Below are 21,962 nucleotides of genomic sequence, written 5' to 3'. Positions count from 1 at the left end.
ACGTATATAAAATAGTTTAGTTCAATTGTGTGAAAAGGGACAGAATGAGAGGAAGAATTTAAAAATGTCTTGCTTGTACTTTTTTACTTTTAAAATTAATTTCACATCCATTATTTTATTTGTTCTTCAAATAAAATCCATGAAAGCTTAGAACTCTAGGTGAACATAGAATCTACCTTCTTTTGGTTAGCACAGGTATTACAGGGTCTTAGACTACTGAGATTCATAGAATCTGATGGTTGAAATGGAGCTCAAAGTTCATCTACTTCAACTTATCTCTTGATAAGAATCCAATATACCTAGTGAGTAGTAATCTGAGATTTCTTTATTTCCTAACTCAGACCTGTGTATCACGAATACGTTTTTACAAAAAGAGTCAGGGATGGGAGAAGCATACTGGATATTATGAGCACCAAATCATATCATCAAATGTAAAAATGTTTTAAGTTTGGACAGAAAATGAATGGTTATTGATGGTGTAGTCATATCAGAATCAGTTGTCTATACTGTCAAAGAACTGATTTGTTAAATAAAACATCAAAATCAAGATGAGATGAACAATTTAATCAACTCTAGCCCGGTGTTTCATATACACAACTGATGTCCCTAAATTGGAAATAGATAACAGAACAGATATCTGCACATACTATCAAACATATCTTTAGGAAGTTTAACTGAAATGTATAAATAATATCAATGAAAAGACCAAAACTGTCTAGAAACTGTCTAACCCAGAAAACATGAGATTTCTCTGCCAAAGGAAGAGATGGCAGCTAAGGATAACACTGATTTAGAATATAAATCCGTTTTCAAAGTCATGCAGAGTGGGATAGTGGAACATTATGGCCGTTATCATCTTATAAAACATCAAGAAGCAATGATACAAAAAAATAAATTTATTAAAAGTTTGGTGTGAGGTACAACTAAGCAAAATTATATCTAGGGTATTTAAGAATGAAACTAGAAGGAAAACAAATAGACAAAACTGGAAAATATAGTTTACTGTTCTTTAAGAAACATTTCCCCCATTTTAGTTCTACTACATAGATGACTATAGTGAAAATGTACTCAATAGGAAAGTATATGTAGACCCTATACAGAATTGTATGCTGTTGTGGGGAGGGAGGGGGGTAATGAGGGGTAGGTATGGGGGGGGGATAAAAATCTTAATTTTATGGCAATGATTGTAAAACATTAAAAAATAATAATAATTAAATTAAATTTAAAAAAGACAAAAAAAAAAGAAACATTTCCCCCTCCATCAATAAGAGTACAGTCATCATATTTGGACTCTATCATCCCAATGTCCTTTAAGTTTCCTGAAGATGTAGAATTGTCACTGATAAAAACAAAGATGAGAAAGTCAGTTTAACTAGAACAAATAAACGCAGAGGAGAACTTCACTGAAAACAACTCCACTTTTAGAGGGTTGTGGGGAAGAGAAAATAAATCCTTGAAAATAATTAAATTTTTAAAAATTTACAAAATAATTTCATTTACTGTTTAAAAAAAAAATCTTCCTTAAAGACACTTTTCAGAAGATATCTCCTATACATATGTGAAAATCATAACAATATTTCCTGAAAGATATAACAACATAGATAACTGCATTGAACAATTCTGATTATTAATATCAAGAGAAACATATAATACGAAGGTGTTGTTTAGTTGTTTCAGTCGTGCCTGACTCTGTGACCCCATTTCAGGTTTTCATAGCAAATATATTGCCATCTGCTTCTCCAACTCATTTTGCTAATGAGAAACTGACACAAACTGTATTAAGTGACTTGCCCAGGATTACATAGCTAGCAAATATCTGAGGCTGGATTTGAACTTCAGGTCAGATGTTCTATCCACTGTGCCACCTAGCTTCCCAACAGGAAGATATATGCTTCCACAAAATTTTTTTAAATTAAATTATTTTATTTGTTTTCAGTGTTCTACGATCACTTCATATATCTTAGATTTTCCCTTCCTCACCCTCTTTCCCTCCTATCTCCTCACTTCCTCGCTGAGATGGCATACAGTTTTATATAGGTTCTACACATACATTCCTCTTAAATACATTTTGATCTTAGTCATGTTGCGTAGAAGAACTAAAATAAATGGAAGAAATCAAAAAACAAAACAAAACAATACAAAAGAAAATGGTCTGCTTCATTCTGCAATCAAATTCCATAATTTTTTCTCTGGATGTGGAAGGCATTTTGTCTCAAGAGTCTATTGGGAATTTTTTAAATCCTTGTATTGCAATGAAGTACTAAGTTTACTTGAAAAATTCCTCACACACTGTGGTTGTTGCTGTATACAAAGTTCTCCTGGTTCTGCCCCTTTCAGTCAGTATCAGTTCACACAGGTTTTTTCAGGCCTCTCTGAAGTCTTCCTGTTCATCATTTCTTACAGCACAGTAGTACTCCATTACATTCATATACCACAATTTATTTACCCATTCCCCAATTGGTGGGCACCACCTTGATTTCCAGTTTTTGGCTACCACAAAGAGAGCTGCTATAAATATTTTTGTACTTGTGGGACCCTTTCCCATTTTTATGGTCTCTTGGGGATACAGTCCTAGAACTGCTATTGCTCGGTCAATTTTGTAGTCCTTTGGGTATAGTTCCAAATTGCTCTCCAAAATGATTGGATTAGCTCACAGCTACACCAACAATGAGTTAGTGTTTCAACTCTCCCACATCTTCTCCAACATTTATCATCTTTCTGTTTTTTTCATTTTAGCCAATCTGATAGGTGTGATATGGTATCTCAGAGCTGATTTGATTTGCATCTATCTAATCAATAGTGATTTAGAGCATTTTTTTCATGTGACTATAAATATCTTTAATTTCTTCTTCTGAAAACTGTCTGTTCATATCTTTTGACCATTTATCAATTGGGGAATGACTTGTATTCTTGTACATTTGACTCAGTTTTCTATATATTTTAGAAATGAGGCCTTTATCACAGACACTAGTTGCAAAAATTCTTTCCCAGTTTTCTGCTTCCCTCCTAATCTAGGTTGCATTGGGTTTATTTGTTAAAAAACTTTTCAATATAACGTAATCAAAATTATCTATTTTGTACTTCATAATGTTTTCTATCTCTTGTTTAGTCAAAAATTTCTTCCTTCTCTGTAAACCTGATAAATACACTATTCCTTGCTCCACTAGTTTGATTATAGTATTTTTGTTTGGTTGGTTTTTTTTGTTTTTTTTAATTTTAATTTTTAATTTTTATTTTTTTTAAATTTTATTTTATTATTATTTTTTTTAATGTTTAACAATCACTGCCATAAAATTAAGATTTTACCCTCCCCACACCTACCCCCCACTACCCCCCTCCCTCCCCACAACAGCATACAATTCTGTATAGGTTCTACATATACTTTCCTATTGAGTACATTTTCACTATAGTCATGCTATGTAGTCGAACTAAAATAAATGGAAGAAATCATATAACAAATCAAAACATGATGCACAAAAACACACATACACACAAACATGAGCTGATACATTCTTTGAATGACTTCCATATTTCTTTCTCTGAGTGTGGAAGGCATTTTGCCTTAGAAAACCACCATTGGGATTTTTTTTTTTAAATAAGTTCTTGTGTTATTACAAAATTCCAAGTCTACCAGAAAACACTCTCTCACACTGTGGTCGTTGCTGTGCACAAAGTTCTCCTGGTTCTGCTCCTTTAACTCAGCATCAGATCATATAAGTCCTCCCAGGCCTCTCTGAAGTCTTCTTGTTCATCATTTCTTATGGCACAATAGTACTCCAATACATTCATGTACCATAATTTATTCAGCCATTCCCCAATTGATGGACATCCCCTTGACTTCCAGTTTTTGGCAACTACAAAGAGTGCTGCTATAAATATTTTTGTACATGTGGGACCCTTTCCCATTTTTATGATCTCTTGGGGATACAGTCCCAGTAGCGATATTGCTGGTCAAAGGGTATACACATTTTTGTAGCCCTTTGGGCATAGTTCCAAATTGCTCTCCAGAATGGTTGGATGAGCTCACAGCTCCACCAACAATGAATTAGTGTTCCAACTCTCCCACATCCTCTCCAGCATTTATCATTTTCTTGTTCTGTCATGTTTGCCAATCTTATAGGTGTGATGTGGTACCTCAGAGTTGTTTTGATTTGCATCTCTCTAATCAAAAGTGATTTAGAGCATTTTTTCATATGATTATAGATATCTAATTTCTTCTTCTGAAAATTGCCTGTTCATATCCTTTGACTATTTATCAATTGGGGAATGACTTGTATGATTATACATTTGAGTCAGTTCTCTATATATTCTAGAAATGAGGCCTTTATCCCCGAGTTTAGCCATAAAAATTCTTTCCCAATTTACTACATCCCTCCGGATTTTGGTTGCATTGGGTTTGGTTGTGCAAAAACTTCTCAGTTTAATGTAATCAAAATTATCCATTTTGCATTTCATAATGCTTTCTATCTCTTCTTTAGTAAAAAATTCTTCCCTTCTCCATAAATCTGATAAATACACTGTTCCTTGCTTCTCCAGTTTATTCATGGTATCAATCTTTATACCTAAATCATGTACCCATTTGGACTTTATTGTTGTGTACGGTGTCAGGCATTGGTCTATGCCTACTTTCTGCCACACTGTTATCCAGTTTTCCCAGTAATTTTTGTCAAATAGTGAGTTCTTATCCCAGAAGCTGGGGTCCTTGGGTTTATCAAACAGTAGATTGCTATATTCATTGACAACTATGTCTTGAGTACCTAACCTATTCCACTGCTCTTCCCCTGTTTCTTAGCCAATACCAAGTGGTTTTGATAATTGCTATTTTGTAATACAACTTGAGATCTGGTAGAACTAGACCACTTTCCCTAGAATTTCCTTTCATTAGTTCCCTTGATATTCTGGACCTTTGGTTCTTCCAGATGAATTTGATATTATTTGTTCTAGCTCTAGTAAATAATTATCAGATATTTTGATTGGTATGACACTGAATAATTAAATTAATTAAGATAGAATTGTCATTTTTATTATATTGGCTCGGACTACCCATGAGCAACTGATGCTTTTCCACTTACTTAGATCTGACTTTATTTGTGCAAAAGGTGTTTTCTAATAGTGTTCATATAGTCCCTGGATTTGTTTTGGCAGATAGACTCTCAAATATTTTATAGCATCTACTTTAGCTTTAATTGGTATTTCTCTTTCTATCTCTTGCTTTTGGGCTTTGTTAGTAATATATAGAAATACAGATGATTTATGTAGGTTTATTTTGTAACCTGCAACTTTGCCAAAAACTACTATTTCCAACAGTTTTTCACTTGATTCTCTGGGATTCTTTAAATATATTACCATATAATCTGAAAAGAGTGATAACTTAGTTTCTTCTTTGCCTATTCTAATTCCATCAATTTCTTTTTCTTCTCTTATTGCTAAAGCTAATATTTCTAGTACCATATTGAACAATAGTGGTGATGATGAACATCCTTGTTTCACCCTTGATCTTATTGGAAATGCATCTAGTTTATCCCCATTGCATATAATGCTTGCTGAAGGATTTAATTAGATACTGGTTATTATTTTATGGAAAGTTCCATTTATTCCTATGCTCTCCAGTGTTTTCAACAGGAATGGGTGTTGTATTTTGTCAAAAGCTTTTTCTGCATCTATTGACATAATCATGTGGTTTCTGTTAATTTTGTTGTTGATATGATCAATAATGCTAATAGTTTTCCTAATGTTGAACCACCTCTGAATTCCTGGTATAAATTCTACCTCATCACAATGTATTATTCTCATGTTAAGATGCTGTATTCTTTTTGATAAAAACTTATTTAAAAATTTTGCATCTATATGCATTAGAGAAGTTGGTCTACAATTTTCTTTCTCTGTTCTGGCTCTTCCTGGTTTAGGTATCAGAATTATATTTGTATCATAAAAACAATTTGAGAGGACTCCTTCTCCCCCAATTTTTCCAAATAGTCTATATAGTATTGGCCCTGGAGATTTTATTTATTAGTTCAATAGTTATCTTAATTTCAATTTTATTAATATTGCCTTTGGCTTTCAGTATTTCTAATTTGGTATTTATTTGGGGATTTTCAAACTGTTCTTTTTCTAGTTTTTTTAGCTGTATTCCCATTGATCTTCTCTTTCGCTATGTTATTCATGTAAGCATTCAATGATATAAAACTTGCCCTGGGAAATGCTTTTGAAGTATCCCATAAGTTTTGGTAGATCATCTTATTATTGTCATTCTCTTGAATGAAGTTGTTGATTGTTTCTATGATTTGTTGTTTAACTCATTCACTCTTTAGGATTAGGTTATTTAGCTTCCAATTAACTTTTGATGTATCTTTCCATGATCTTTTATTACATATATTTTTTATTGAATTGTGATCTGAAAAGCAGGCTTTCACTATCTCTGCCTTTCAGCACTGGATTGTTTTTATGGCCTAGTATATAGTCAGGTTTTGTATATGTGCCATGTACCACTGAGAAAAAAGGTATTTTCCTTTGTATCCCCATTCAATTTTCCTCAAAGATCTATCATATCTACTTCATCCATAGTTTTATTCACCTCTTAACTTCTTTCTTGCTTATTTTGAGGTTAGATTTATCAAGTTCAGAGAGGGGGATATTGAGGTTCCCCCATTAATATTGTGTTGCTGTCTATTTCTTCCTATAATCCTTTAACTTCTCCTCTAAGAATTTGGATGCCATACCACTTAGAACATACATGTTTAATAATGATATTACGTCACTGTCTATGGTGCCTTTCAGCAGGATATAGTGTCCTTCCTTATCTCCTTTGATTAGATCTATTTTGCTTTTGTTTGTCTGAGATTAGGATTGCTACCCTTGTTTTTTTTTTTTTACATCAGATGGAGCACAATATATTCTGCTCCAGCCTTTTACCTTTACCCTGTGTATACTCACCTGTTTCAAATGTGCTTCTTGTAAATAATCTATTGTTGGATTATGCTTATAATTCCATTCTGCTATCCTCCTCCATTTTATGGGAGAGTTCATCACATTCATAATCACAGTTATGATTACTATCTATGTTATCCCCTCCATCTTCTTTTCCCCATTTGTGCTTTTAGTTCTCCCTTCCCCTCCACAATAGAGTTTTAGTTTTTGACCACCATCTCCCTTGGTCTTCCCTTCCTTTTTTTCAGCCCCTCTCCCTTTTACTCCCCTTTACCCTTACTACTTCTTCCCTCCCTTTTAGCATCCCCTCCCTTTTCTTCCCCCCTTCTCCTCCTTCTGTCTATAGAACTAGTTATATTTCTATATCTAACTGAGTTTATTCTCTCCTTGAACCAAATCAGATACGAGTAAGTATCAAACAATGCTCATCTCCCTCTCCTCTTTCCCTCTACTTTAATGTAATTTTGTGCCTCTTCCTGTGATATAATTTACCATTTTCTGTCTCCTCATTTTCCCATCTCCTGTTACAATCCCTTTGCACCCTTATATCACATTTTTATTATTACATCGTTTACTTTATACCCACTCCCTCTATCTATGTTTATCCCTTGTGTATGTCATGATAAATATACCATTCTCAAGATTAACAAATATCATCTTTCCTTAAAGAGATGTAAACAGTATGCCCATATTAAATAACAAGTTTTTCCTCCTGTTTATCTTTTTATGCCTCTCTTGATACTTGTGTTTGAAGACTGAATTTTCTATTGAGCTCTGGTATTTTCATCACGAAGATCTGAAAATCCCTTATTTCATTGAATGTCCATCTCCTTGCCTGAAATATTATGCTCAACTTTGCTGGATAATTGATCCTTGGTTTTCGTTCCAGCTCCTTTGTCTTACACGATGTCATATTTCAATTCCTTTGATCTTTTAATGTAGGAGCTGTAAGGTCATGTGTGGTCCTGACTGTAGTTCCTCAATATTTGAATGGTTTTTTCCTGACTGCTTGTAATTTTTTCTCCTTCACTTGATAGTTATGGAATTTAGCAACAATATTCCTTGGTGTTTTTAGTTTGGGATCCCTTTTGGGATGTGAGAGGTGGATTCTTTTGATGACTATTTTGCCTTCTGGATCTAGGACTTCTGGTCAGTTTTCCTTGATAATTTCTTGGAAAATATTGTCCAGACTCTTTTTTTCATCATGGCTGTCTGGTAGACCAATAATTCTTAGATTTTTCTCTCTTAGGTCTATTTTCCAGGTCAGTTATTCTTCCAATTAGATATCTTCCATTTTCTTCTATCTTTTCATTCTTTTGATTCTGTTTGAATGATTCTTGATGTCTCAAGATTTTATATGCCCAATTCTAATTTTTATCAAATTGTTTCCTTCAGTTAACTTTGCATCTCCTTTTCCATCTGTCTAATTGTTGCTTTTAAGGAATTATTTTCTCCAGTTAGTTTTTGTATTTCCTTTTCCATTTGTCTAATTTTCCTTTTTAAAGAGTTGTTCTCTTCAGTGAATTCTTTTTTCACATTTTTAAACTCATTGGCCATTTTTTCTTCTATTTCTCTAATTTGGCTTTTTAAATCCTTCTTCACCTCTTCCAAGAGTGCTCTTTGTGCTTGTCACTAGTTTATATTCCCCTCTGAAGTACAGTCTCAATGCTGACCTCTTTGGTATTCATGTTTTGGTCCTTGTTCCCTTAGCAAGATTATATGGTCTTTTTTGCTTTGCTTCTTACTCATCATGATGATAATCACCCTTTTTCTGGCATTAAAGTAGATCTCTGCTTCTAGGGCACAAGGGTCTCTGTCCCACAGTTCTTGTGCTTTGAACTTGAGGTTTTGTGTGTTGTGACCTCTGATTCTTTCAGTTAGAAGCTAACATGCTGCAGCTTACCTGGTGCTGAGTTGGCTAGTGTGAGAAAGCAGAGGTCAGATGAAGTCTTTCTGGGTTTCCCCAGAGTTGTCCTGGAGCTAGCTTTGTTAAGTGTGGGAGAGGGTGGTCTGGTTACAGCAGGTCTCCTCTGCTGAGCTGGAGCATAGGCAAGCTCAGTGGTTGGTGATCCTGTCTGTGCTAGTTTTTTCCCTATTCCCTTGCAGTGCTGAAACACACCTGGGATTCTGGTGTTGGCAGTTGTGGGCTCTACTCCACTGGGGCTCAGGATATCCTCCTAGTTTGCTGAGGAGGGGCTGTCTGGGACAGCTCTGGTCCTGCACTTGTCCCCTTCAGCCATAGCAAGAGGGATCCTCCTTAGCAATTTTCCTAGTTTCACAAGTAAGAGACTGTTTGTCCCTTCTGCTTATCCCACTGTTCCAGGATTTTTCTGGGGAAATTTTTATGGGTCTTTCAAGGTCAATAAGGAGAGGGGAGAGCATTTACTGATCACTCTATCATCTTGGATCCTGTAAGTTTAAGTAGGTAACTTACAAACATTTAATCTACAGGCTTCTAGTCTCAGGAGCAGCCACTGCAGATACTTGGGGCTCTGTGACTCACACTTGCTCAGTTGTGCTGGACTCCCATCCTGGGTTGATATGCCTGAGATTCCGCAGTGCTTCCACAAAATTTTTGCTACTGCTGGGGAGTATGTCCAGTATGAAGCTGAAATGGAAGAGGAATTCCCTTTAGATAGTGAAGTTCTTTACATGCTCCTGTTTGTAGATGATCTTGGCTAATTGCATCAAATCTTGGAACATAGCAGAACCTCCTGGCAGAAAGTCATAATCATTCAAAAACTAGGCTTAATTATATACCTTCCCTCCCAAGAAAAGAAAAAAAGCCAAATTGTTAAAGAATAGATATAGTTCAGGCTGTGATATGCAATTGGATTAACAACACATGAAGCTAGTCCACTAGCTCACATTTCTTGGACAAATACTCTACTTGGGCAGTGGATTGGGCTTACAATTGAGTGGGATAAAGAGAACAAACTAAATTACATTTGAGAAATTATACAGCACTTTTAATGACCCTATAATTTTTTTTTTTAGCAGATACTGTTCTTTTAAATAAAATCTTTCTGGCGATGTCATGTGACTTCTAATCATGGAAGAACAAAGTCTCCAAAGAATTAAACCTGAGGTTTACCCAATGAAAAGTGGGTATGAATGGGCTATGACACATTACCAATAAAGAATGGCATGGGAAAAATAGTATAAATGATGTAATCTGAGAGGTATGTGACCAGAAAAGAAGAGGGGTTGGTCAGATGTCAAATGTAGCTGCACCCTTGTTATCCCATAAGATGTCCAAAGATTTAAAGGAGTGGGCAGCTAGGTGCTGCAGTGGGTAGATCACCAAGCCTAAAATCAGGAAGATTCTTCTCCCTGAGTACAAATCTGTCCTCAAACACTTATTGGCTGTGACCCTGGGTAAGTTACTTACCCTGCTTGGCTCAGTTTCCCCATTTGTAAAATGAGCTGGAGAAGGAAAAGGCAAACCACTTCCAGTATTATTGTAAAGAAAACCCCAAATAGGATCACAAAGATGTGACTGAAAACCAACTGAACATGACAACCCTGGGACACTGGATGGACTCACCACAAGTGAACATTACATAGAATGAAAAAGCAACAATGGTATATAATATGACAAGTCTTTGTGATACTTGACATCAAATTTGCCTACCTATATTTTAGGATAGTTCATCTTACCCATTACACATATTTTATTTGTGCATGAACATCATTAGGGTTTGAGCTTTATCACTGGCTCATTTTTCTGACTTCTGAGTTTCTGCTTTGCTATTCATTCTGCATTATAGCTTCTTTGCATAGCTGACAAAAATATAGAAGACTATATATACTTCTGGGGGACAAATCTAGTCTGGGTTTTTTTTTTCTCTTTCCTTCTTTCCTTCCTGCCTGGCCTGCCTGCCTCCATCTTTGGACCTGCCTTTTGTTTTAGTTTAGAGATCCTCTGATTAGATTTGAAAGACTCCAGGCAAACACAATCTTACTAACTCTTATTAAATGCTCTCCCCCTCTGACAGGAGGCTTACATTCCTATATTTTAAGCCATAGTTTATAAATCCAGTCCTTGGACGTTATCTTCAAAACCAGACTTTCACTTTCCAAATATGCATTTTTCTTCTACATTCTCCATTATCATAAGGGAGCTCTGATTAAAACAATTACCTGTATTCATAATATCTTCAGTTTCTGTTTCAAGACTTCATAATTATTAATCATGTTTTCTATATCCATTCTAGTATTGTTATCTGTACCTTGGTGAACCTCTACATGTCGGTAGCTGTTATGTGGCTTGACAGATCTTAGGAGGTTCTCTGTCACATCCTGGATACACGTCACTAGAAGACAAACATTTTTTCTTTTAGTATTTTCAAGTCAACCAATAACTGTCCTGGTACACCCTCAGTAAGGATCCAACAACCACAAACATCACACCTTCTATTCAAGTCACTGCAAAATTTTGCCTGCCCTTTATACTTACTGGTAAGCTACTGGTTGAGGTCTTTAGCTCTGACATCACCTTCTAACCTCATCAACACCACAATATCCACATTCAGCTTTTTTTTTTTTTTTGCTCTTGTCTTATTAATGTTTCATCTTGTCTTGAAAACTTTTACAAATCCTTCACTATCTTTCATCTTTAGTCTTTCTTCCACTCTTCTTTCTTTCTGCTGTCTTCCTCCTCATCCTCAAGTCTTTCTATTTGTCATTCTTATTTCTACTTGAGTCCTCCTTCAGTCCTCTCCATTAGTCCTCCCAAACTTTCCATCAGATTCAGTCTTTGGCCTCTCCTTAACAGTTCCTTTTCTTTTTTTCTTTCTCCTTTATCCTCCTTTCTTTTCTTTTTTCTTTTCTTCCATTTCTTTCTCTTCTTGTTGTTATTGCTCTCTTCCTCTTCCTTCTTGTTCTCCTTGTTTTCTTCCTCCTCCTCTTCACTTTCTTTCTTCTCCTGCCCTTCTACTACTACCACCTAACTTTCTCCCATCAAATCCATGAACTATTATGGAAAGTTCAGTAATCATGAACAAATTAACTTTGAATACTACCTTTCTTGTGTTTTATCATACTATTCTCCCTCTGATATCCTATATCTAACCCAATATTTAATGATGTAGCCCCAACTACAAAACTTATTTTCCAAGCAGATTCCATGATCCCAAACTACATGCCTATTCTCATATTATTCCTTATACCCAGTAACCCCATTTCCTATCTCCATCTATAGATGTCCTATGTATCTGTCATTGACTTACTTAAAGGATATCTCATCATTAAAGCTTTCCCTGCTTCCCCATGTGGAAATGATCTCTTTTTCCTTTTGTCTCATAGTACTCTGTATTTCTCTGATGCTCATTATATTCTCATTTATATTCAATTGTGGATGTGTCTTATTTCCCTTACTAAATTGTGAACTCTTTGACGTCAGGAGATACATAGTATTCATTTTTGTCTTTTGCAAAGCCTAATATGTTGCATGAAATAGGTTCTTAAGAAATATTTTTATTGACTAAATGAATAAAATTTCTTTCCCTTTTCCCTGTTCCCTTCAGGCCTCTGCACTTGGATAAAAACTTCAGCCTGCTCTATTTTATATGCTTTCTGCAGCCTAAAGTAAACATTATCATAATTATTACATTTAGGAAAATTTTAAACCTATAGAAAGTTGTTGAGTGACTAAATGTAACTGGAAATATGTCTTCTGCAATTCAGATTATGGTCTTTAGACACAGATTCTTTTCTATCAGTTTATATTTTGTGGCAAGACTTTAAAGGAAAACATGATGATCTTGTTCCTCCAGAGATCATGTGAAAATTGCACACATTTCTCTAGCATCTTTTTCACTGGCACAAAGTTTAAAAGAATAAAGCTTTTTGTTAACAATAGGATAGCACTGGTGACTTTTTCTTTTTCTCTTCATAAACAATGATACTTATTTCAAATATATATATTATATAACAATTTGAAACATATATTGAACTTGAAATATATACATACACACATATAGTATATAGATAGATAAATAGATAGATAGATACATGAATATACATATGCATATACACACAACATGAAATAGAGAACTGGGCCAATTATTCAGATCATTCAAGAAAAACAAAACAAAATCTTTTGGTGAAAAATCTGAAGATTAAAACTAAAAGATTTTAAAACTTTGTGCTTTCTTCAATTCTTCTCTTAAGGTAAGAAGGTATACACTCCACATAGAAGTATTTACCTTTCAGGTTTTCCACTGACATTGCACTTAGATTAAACTTCCCCTGCTATCATCGCACAGCTTTAAAAAAAAAAGGAGAGAAATCTTCCTCAGATTTCATGTTATAGTTTCGTAGGTTCTATCTCTTCTTCCATCTGCAACAGTAGCTCCTTTTGCTGTCCTGCCCCCTCCCCATCCTTGTAGTCTTATGTTCCTTTGTTTGCTTCTTTAAAAAAAACAAATGAAAGATGTGTAGCAACTTAGTGCTGAGTGAGTCTACAGGCACCAATTTTCCAAAAGCAAGTGTTCTCATTATGCCTCTGTGTCATATTTTGGTAATTCTCACAATTTTTCAGACTTTTTCATTATTATTATATCTGTTATGATGACCTGTGATAACTGATCTTTGATCTTACCATTGCAAATTGTTACCATTGCAACTGAGCCCATATGAAATGGCAAATTTATTTGAGGAATGTTGTAAATATTCTGACTGTTCCACCAACCAGCTGTTCCCCATCTCTTTCCATCTCCTCAGTCCTCCCTATTCCCTGAGACAATAATATTGAATTTGGGCTAATTAATAACCCTGCAATGGTCTCTGAGTGTTCAAGTGGGGTAAATTTCATTATGTTATTTTTAAGAAATTGGCACAGACACTTTCATTATCTTATTTTTAAGAAATTGGCACAGACACCCCAACCTTCAGCAATCACTATCTTGATCAGTTATCAGCCATCAACATTAAGGAAACACACTCCACCAGCAAAAAAGATTCCAACTGGTTAGTATTTTTTAAGCAAAAAAGTATTTTTTAATTAAAGTATATAAATTGTTTCTTTTAGACATGATACTATCACACATTTAATAGACTACCATGTAGTATACACATAACTTTTGTTTGCATTTGGAAACCAAAATAAATCATTGCTTTATTGTAATATTCAGTATATTGTGACAGTGAATCTGCAGTATCTCTGACATATGCCTGTACTGGCATTTGACATAAAAATAGCCAGACCAATAAAGACTGTAATCTCCTTGAGGGTAAGGACTACTTTAACTTTAGTCTTTATATGCCCAATGCCTGCCATATAGGATGATAAGCCATGAATGGTCTATGACCTGCACTATTGAATGAAGCACTCGTCATGTGCTACAACAACTCCTGGACTACCACCCCTAAGATCCCATCGCTGGGGTACCCTGTCTCTCAGATCCCATCTCATGGGTGTGAAGATTGTCCTCTCTGATGCCCTATCATGATGCAGGTGCACTTGAGGTAAGACTATCTTCTGTATCACTGCCACTTTCCATACCTCCAACACATGTTATTGAGTTTGCCCAAGGAACAAAAAATTTTAGTTATGGTTTTGCTGCTGGAATAAGGTCCTGTAGGTGAAAAGAGTGAAGTAGATCAAGGAATGGGGTAGATAAATAAGTCTCAGTGATGGCAGGGCTATTTCTTCTTTACTGACCAGAGAGAAGGAGCATGATAGAAAGAAACATGATGTAGCTGAAGAGATTTGAGGAACAGAATAAAGAGTTGGAGGACTTCCCATCTGGGAAGGAGATGTAGTACTGTGAGGAAAGTACTGGCCTCAGAGCTAGTGGACCAGGGTTAAATTCTACTTCTGACCCATGTGACCTTGGGCAAGTTACTTAACCACTCTGTCCTCAGTTTCCCCTATTGTAAAATGAGAGATTTGACCAGATTGCCTCTGGGTTCCCTTTAGTTCCAGATTAATAAATACAGATTCCTATGATAGTCTCAGTCTTCTTAGTAAGTGATCTGCAAGTATAAAGTACAATTAAAGAAAACTAGAAGATGAGACTGTCTAATTCTGGAATGCTCCTTTGAAAGTCTTTTATCTTACTCTAGTCAGCTTCTTAAGTCATTTACTATGACAGAAGCAAACAACCAAAACCAGGAAGGAAGAAGAAACCCCATGGGGGGTTGGCCCACAGAAAACAGTCTTCCAGTGTTGTTCTTCACATGCCTTTTCCTTTCAGGGCTTACTTTTCTCATTCTCAAGAGTCTCTGTTTCTCTGGAGAGATGCCCCTAGACACCACTACCGGGCGGGTCCCACCACCAAAGCTCCGAGAGCCTGGAGGGGGAGTAATAAAATCCATGGAAGCAGGCTTCACCACTGGCATAGTTTTTTAGAACCAGGGTCACCTCTCTCCCACAATACTGTGTCAGAATAGGACTTTACCAAACTTACTTAAAGCTAGATAAATAAAAAATTATAAAAGTATTGAAATTATAACCAGTTCAGTTTGACAACGTCATTCAGTTATTATGTCATTTGAATAGGCTATTCATTGAATGAGTGTATCTCACTCTGTGTGAGAATGTGATAAGACCTCAGCCTGAAAGGGCCAGGGTCTCCCATTGCATCCTGGGTCATCTCCAATCGTCCTAATGAATATCAGGTCACTTGACTCAGATGGCTCAGGAGAAGTAAGTGAGATTGGTGACCTTGCACAGCCCTCCTTCACTCAAATCAAAGTCAAGTGCAAGTCATGTCATCATGTTGACGTCATGGTCCTCTTTAAGAATGAGGGACAAACACAACAACAACCTTACTACAACAGCATTTCCATACCCTGAGGTTATTTATCACGAATTTTTCAAGGGTAAAATTAACTCAACTTCAACACTTTCATTAGGCCCATTCAGAGACCTAGAAATGATACAATCTGAGAAACTGGATGATGTGTTTACCCCAGGTGTGAACATTTGTAGGATGAAGACCAGAAGGAAAAGGGGTCTAAGTTAGTAACAAAAAGTTCAGTAAACTAACAAAACATGTAATTAAGGCTGCATATGGAAGTGAGTAAAGCCAGAAGGAGAGAAGGAAAAGGAAAAGAAAGATAAGGAAGGGAAGAAGGAAAGAAGGAAGGAAGTGAAGAGGAAGAAAGGAAGGAAGGGAGGTAGAGATATGTAGTTAAGGCTGTGTAGGGCAGTGAGTAAAGCCAGAAGGCAGATCAGAGAAAGGGAAAATAAAAGGAAGTAAGGAAAGAAGGGAAGGAAGGAAGAATTATTAAGCACTTACTATGTGACAGGCACTCTGTTAAGCTCTGGGAATACAAATATAGAGTAAGAAAAGACAAGAAACAAAAATGAGCTAAAAAGAAGAGAGGTGGGGGTGGGGGACTGAACACAGCTGACTAGAGGACATGTTTTTGAAATTTGGAGGAAGTCAGGAACAGAACGAGGAAGAGAATGAAGGCTGGTCAGTGCTGGACACTCAACAAAATGGAGGCTCTAAAAGGAACTTAGCAATAAGAGGTGTGTGGGGTGTGGTGGTGGAAGGACATTCCATGTGGACTGGGCCTCAGAAGTGGTAGACTATTCTAGGTTGAAGATGCCCCAAGAATTAAGGAAAATTAGAGAATGTCAGTATTGGGGGCGGGGTGATTTTGAGGTACAGAGAAAGTTAGGAATAAGACCTAGAGTCAAAATAGATTGGAAGAATAAAGATAAGTTAGAAAACTAAATGTTATACTAAGAGTAAATTTAAGTGTAGGAAGGGGAAGGTAAAGGAAAAAGCATTTCCTAAGGGACTAATTATGTGCTAGGCTTTGTGCAAAACACTTTAGAGAATGGGAAAGGTAGAAAGATAAAAATTGTACTTGGAGAGTGGATTTTCACAATTCTTTACCTTCCATCTTGGATCTTAGAAGTAGTGAAATTTTGAGAGATGATAAATTCTAAAATTTGACTATTGTTTAAGTGGTGAGAGGTCATTGGAAGTTGAGGAATTTTGTGATCCATTCTCAGAGGGATGCTCATTGGGAATAATGAAGTCACTGAGAATAGTGATATGGGATAGGGTAGAAAGAAAGACCACTATCCAAGCATTAAAGTCAATGAAAAAGTTAAGAGATAGAAAATAGATAATGAACCACATTTCCTACCTCTGAGTAGAAGAAAGAAGGCAGAAGAATTGCTGAGCTACAATGGCAGGGGAGATTACAAGCCCAAGCTACTTTCCATCTCCACTACATACACACATGCATATGTTTATAAGAGAGCTTTATATATAGGTATATAGGTATATATACATATACACACATATGTGTATGCATATAAACACATGTATGTATGAGTACATACACAGGAGATATAGCTATAGATATGTGCACAACTATTGTGCAATTGCAATCTATGATGTTTTCTTCTTCTAATTTAATTCTAGGCTCACTGTATTGTCCATATGTATTATCTGTCCAAGAGTCTATCAGAACTGGAAAATAGGAATTCTTCATTCACTTTGTTTTCCTGTGTAGTTAGGATAAAAAATTTGCAATGATTATATATTGCATTTAAGAGACTCTTCAGAATAATAGCACTGACATGGAGTTTTAAGGTTAGCAAAGCGCTTTGCACATGTTATCACATTTAATCCTCTTAATAAACCTGTGAAGGAAGTACTGCTTCTATCTCTATTTTAGAGATGAGGAAACTGACACTAAAAGAAGTTAAGTGACTCGCCCAGATTCATATAGCTAGTAGGGGAGAAAGAATTTGAACTCAGGTCTTCCTGACTCCAAGCCCAGTATTCAGTGGATTCGCTGACTCTATGTTCTAGGGTATAATTCAGTCAGTACAATATAATTTGCTAACTGGATCACCTGGATGATCACACCACGTACAAGGAATAATTACCTCCTTATTTTGTCTCTTCAGTGGATATTCTCCATGGTAATGGACAATAACACCTTGTGCAAGCTTACATTATTCCTGTTTTGTTCTTTGTATGACAATAAGATCAGAAGATCATCAAATAAAGCTATTCTGTTTATTGCTTGCATTAAGGAATCCTATATAAACACACATACTATATATACACATACACATACATATATACATGCATATAGACACACATGTACATATGTGTATGTGTATATATGTACATGTATATTCATAAATACATACACACACATACATATCTCAATCAGGCCTGCACATCCTACACCCTACTGAAGGATTTTGGATGACCTGACAAAAAATGTGGAGGAAAACATCCTCCACATTTTTGTGGGCCACCCAAAGTGCTTTGGCATGCCCAAGGGCCGCAGGTTGTACAGCCCTGAGATATATAAATGTGTGTATATACACACATGCATACATACATGTATACACACATGATATACCTTGTGGGAGGAGGGACTTGAAGGTGTCACTTTGCTCTTTTAAAACATTTGAAAAAACATTTAAAACATAAAAAAATTAAAAATTTGCTGTTATATTCAGACAATAAGCACCCTGGGATTTTATATTCTCTGTATCTATTCTAGTCATTTGTGAAACTGAGTCTGTGTACTACTATTTGTGGAAGCTTGCCTGCTCCCTTTTCATACTTTCATCATGAAAATCATATATATACATACATATATGTATACACATACATATATACACACATATATACACATACATATATACACACATATATACACATACATATATACACACATACACACACATATATATATATATATAAATATTTCTCCTAAATATTTTATAGGGATAGGAAAGAAGGCACACTATCCTCTTGTTCCTTCTTCAAAGCAGTTACTTGATGTATGAAATGTTCGCAAAACAAACAAAGAAAACGGTTCAGACCAGTAATACAGAAAGCAATAGGCATTATACAGCTTATTTTATCTCACGTATGGTGAAGCTCTGGATCTAAACCAAAACATTTGCCCACAGGGCTTGGTGCTTGTGGTTGGACTGTGGGCAGGAGTAGTTAGGAAAAGCCAAGATCTTGGGATGCTGGTCTTCAGGTCATGACAAAGGAATAGGAAGCAACAAAATGCCCTTTGGAGGGAGTATGCTTAAACTGACCTACCCTGAGGCCTATCTGAACAAACTGGTAAGTAAAGGCATGGGATGTAGAACTTTCCAGAAAAGGGCAGGTAGAGGGGCCCTTAGGCACAATGAAGTTGTATGTTTAGTGTAACAGTAACGTTCCACAAGTAAGCTCTATGGCTTTCAGGGGAAGGCCATTGGCTCTATGTCTTTTTGACCTATTAAACATTATGTTGTCATTGTTATTCACAATAATGTCCATGACTTTTCTCCATGGGTAATCTATTATAAATTATAAAGAAGAGGCCAGCTATGAACTTCATCTATTCATATAGAGGGTCAAATGAGCTGATGTCAGAAATGTTCATTGTCAGCCTTAAAGTGCTATATAAGTGTATTTCTATTACAAAGGACATGGAAGTTTTCTCCAACCAATCCCAGTCTGCCGTAGCATCACTAATACATTAACACTAAACCTATTCTAATAGTGGGAAAGCCTGCTGAAAGGCTCTTCCCATGTCATTCATTCATAATATTCATAACAGTTTTTCTCTGAAAGTAACTGCTCCCTCAGTGTCATCTTGTCTAACATCTTCTTTCCTTGAAATAATGAATGGCATGAGGGTATGGCTGCAGAAGCTAATCTAAACATACAGAGCCAAATAAATGTATACCAGAACAGTGCCAGAACTTAGAACATGTCTAAGTTAGGCCATTCATAGATCCTTAAGTGAATGTCTGTTAAATAGAAGAAAAAACAAATCAAGTCCACAAATATTTTATTAAGTTCCTCCTTACCCTGCAACATCCTTCTACTCTTCCAGCCCCTTTTCTCTCTTTGATGAATTCCTTGTTTACTCTCCTGATAACACTTCTAACCAACCAGCTTAGCCACCACGACTCAGCTAGTTTCCCACGCTGAAACATTCCCTCCCAGCTCAGTTAGAATGTAAGATTCTTCAGGACAGGGCCTGCCTTTGTTCCTACTTCCCCAGCATATTAAACAGTGTTGTGGAACTGAATAGTCACTTAATAAAAGTCCATCTCTAGTTTGTCCTTAGTTACTAAATATCTTTAAGTATTTTACAAGTGCAACGCACTGTGTAAAATGTTGGGGATACAAAAAGGAAACAGGAACACCACAGTCCTTGTTTTTAAGAAAGGTATATTTCAGTGGAAAGAAACAGTAATGTATATATGTATACGTAATATATAAAGTATATGTACACACTCAAATATGTATATATATGTGTATATATACATGTTTATATACACACAAATATATGAACATATATAATTATATAACATAATTATATATTGTTTTAATGTGTGCTATATACACAGATAATAATATTATAAAATAGCTAATATTTTATAGAATTTTACAGTTTTCAATATCTGTCTACTGGAATGTAATTTGAAAGAGATAAAATTATAAGCTATAATCAAGTATTTACTTTTGTCAGATATTGCACACAATTATCAGAGGGTCTGTGTTTTGAAGCTGAGAGGGACATAACTTGGCAGAAAGGAGCGTTGAGAATATTTCAGGTGAGGGGAGGATACTTGTAATATGATCATTCCTGTCCTAGTGCAAGTTACAAAGTTGTGGGCAGAGGGACAATTGGAAGGTCTTCTTGGCAAGAGCAGAGAGTGTAATCCAGAGGATGGAGGGAAGGAGGGTACTTGTGTGGACAGTGTTGTGGTAGTGTAAGAAAAGAGAAATGAGAAGAGGCCTTTGATTCACATATTTTATGGAGCTAGGACTTCTACAAGATGTAATTAGGAGCCTCTTCAGCTGCAGATGTGATTAAATAGTACTTTAGGAAAATGATACTAGCTTATGAGTGAAGATGTTCTGGACTTGAGAAACAACTAAACCCAAGGGTGCTTTCTCTCAGACTGACACATCGTTCATGTCTTGGAAGGAATCTTGCTTAAAATAACATGTCAATAACAAGGAATGTATTTCATTTAAAATATCTGCAAGGTGGAAGAAAATGAACGTAAAAGAAAATGATGCATCTGTGAATGTGTCCATGTACCCAAGGACTTAATAAAGGAAACCTTAATACCTTTGGTCTTCTTGTACCTTGTATATAGATTTCTATTGCCAATAGATTTATCACTTTAATAAGTCGCTCTGGTCAGAGTGAGACCCTCTCAGGTGAATAGAATGGAGTGACATGTTTCTGGTTTCTGATTAACCATTTGACTATTCAATTTCAATTCAGTTGTCTCTCTCTTACTCTCTATCCAAGTTTGTTGTCTAATAAATAGATGTTTTTCACTTACTAGCAAAAGACGCATTTTGACTCAGTTATCCCTTCAGTTAAGGACAGCTGGGAGAAGAACTGGAAAAATCCTTGGATATGAAAACATATAGAAAGGTTTCAAATGGTCAAAGGTGGCTTCTAATTTTTTTTTTAAATTTCTGTATATTGAGGACTTGATGTTCTGGGAGATATGCTGTGAATGGTTCCTGAAATCCAATAGGTAGCATATGGTTGACAGTGTTTTTGCCTATTGTTATAAAGATTTTAAAGCATTTAACTTGGAAAGACAACACAAACTGATGCTGAGTGAAGTGAGCAGAACCAGGCAATCACTGTACACGGTAACAACATTGTATGATGGTCAACATTTGTTGGGGTTGGAAGCTCAATTCCGTGTGGACAGTCTCGGGTGGGTAAAGGTGGGAACTTCTAAATCTTAGAGCTCTCACGAGACCCCCCCAGGAAACGGCTGGGAATTGAGGTGAACCGAGCTATCTCGTGTATTTCCGCCTCTTCCCGTGAGAAACGTGATGGGAGAGAGATCTCCCCGCCCTCGAGATTGTCCCGGATTGGAGCACACCTAGTTACCTAACAGGCACGGTATTTAGATGCAAACTATGCAACTGGAGAGTTAAGTAGGATCAGGGAAGCCTGAAAGCTCTCTTAGCACGTGAGGAGCCAAAGAGGACACAAGGCTCCGCTTTTCTTCTTCTCCTTCTCTCCCCTCCCCCTCTCTCCCCGCTTGTACT

This window comes from Notamacropus eugenii, chromosome 2 (assembly GCF_028372415.1).
Source record: "Notamacropus eugenii isolate mMacEug1 chromosome 2, mMacEug1.pri_v2, whole genome shotgun sequence".
Classification (NCBI taxonomy): domain Eukaryota; kingdom Metazoa; phylum Chordata; class Mammalia; order Diprotodontia; family Macropodidae; genus Notamacropus; species Notamacropus eugenii.
Note: the sequence above shows the minus strand (reverse complement) of the source record.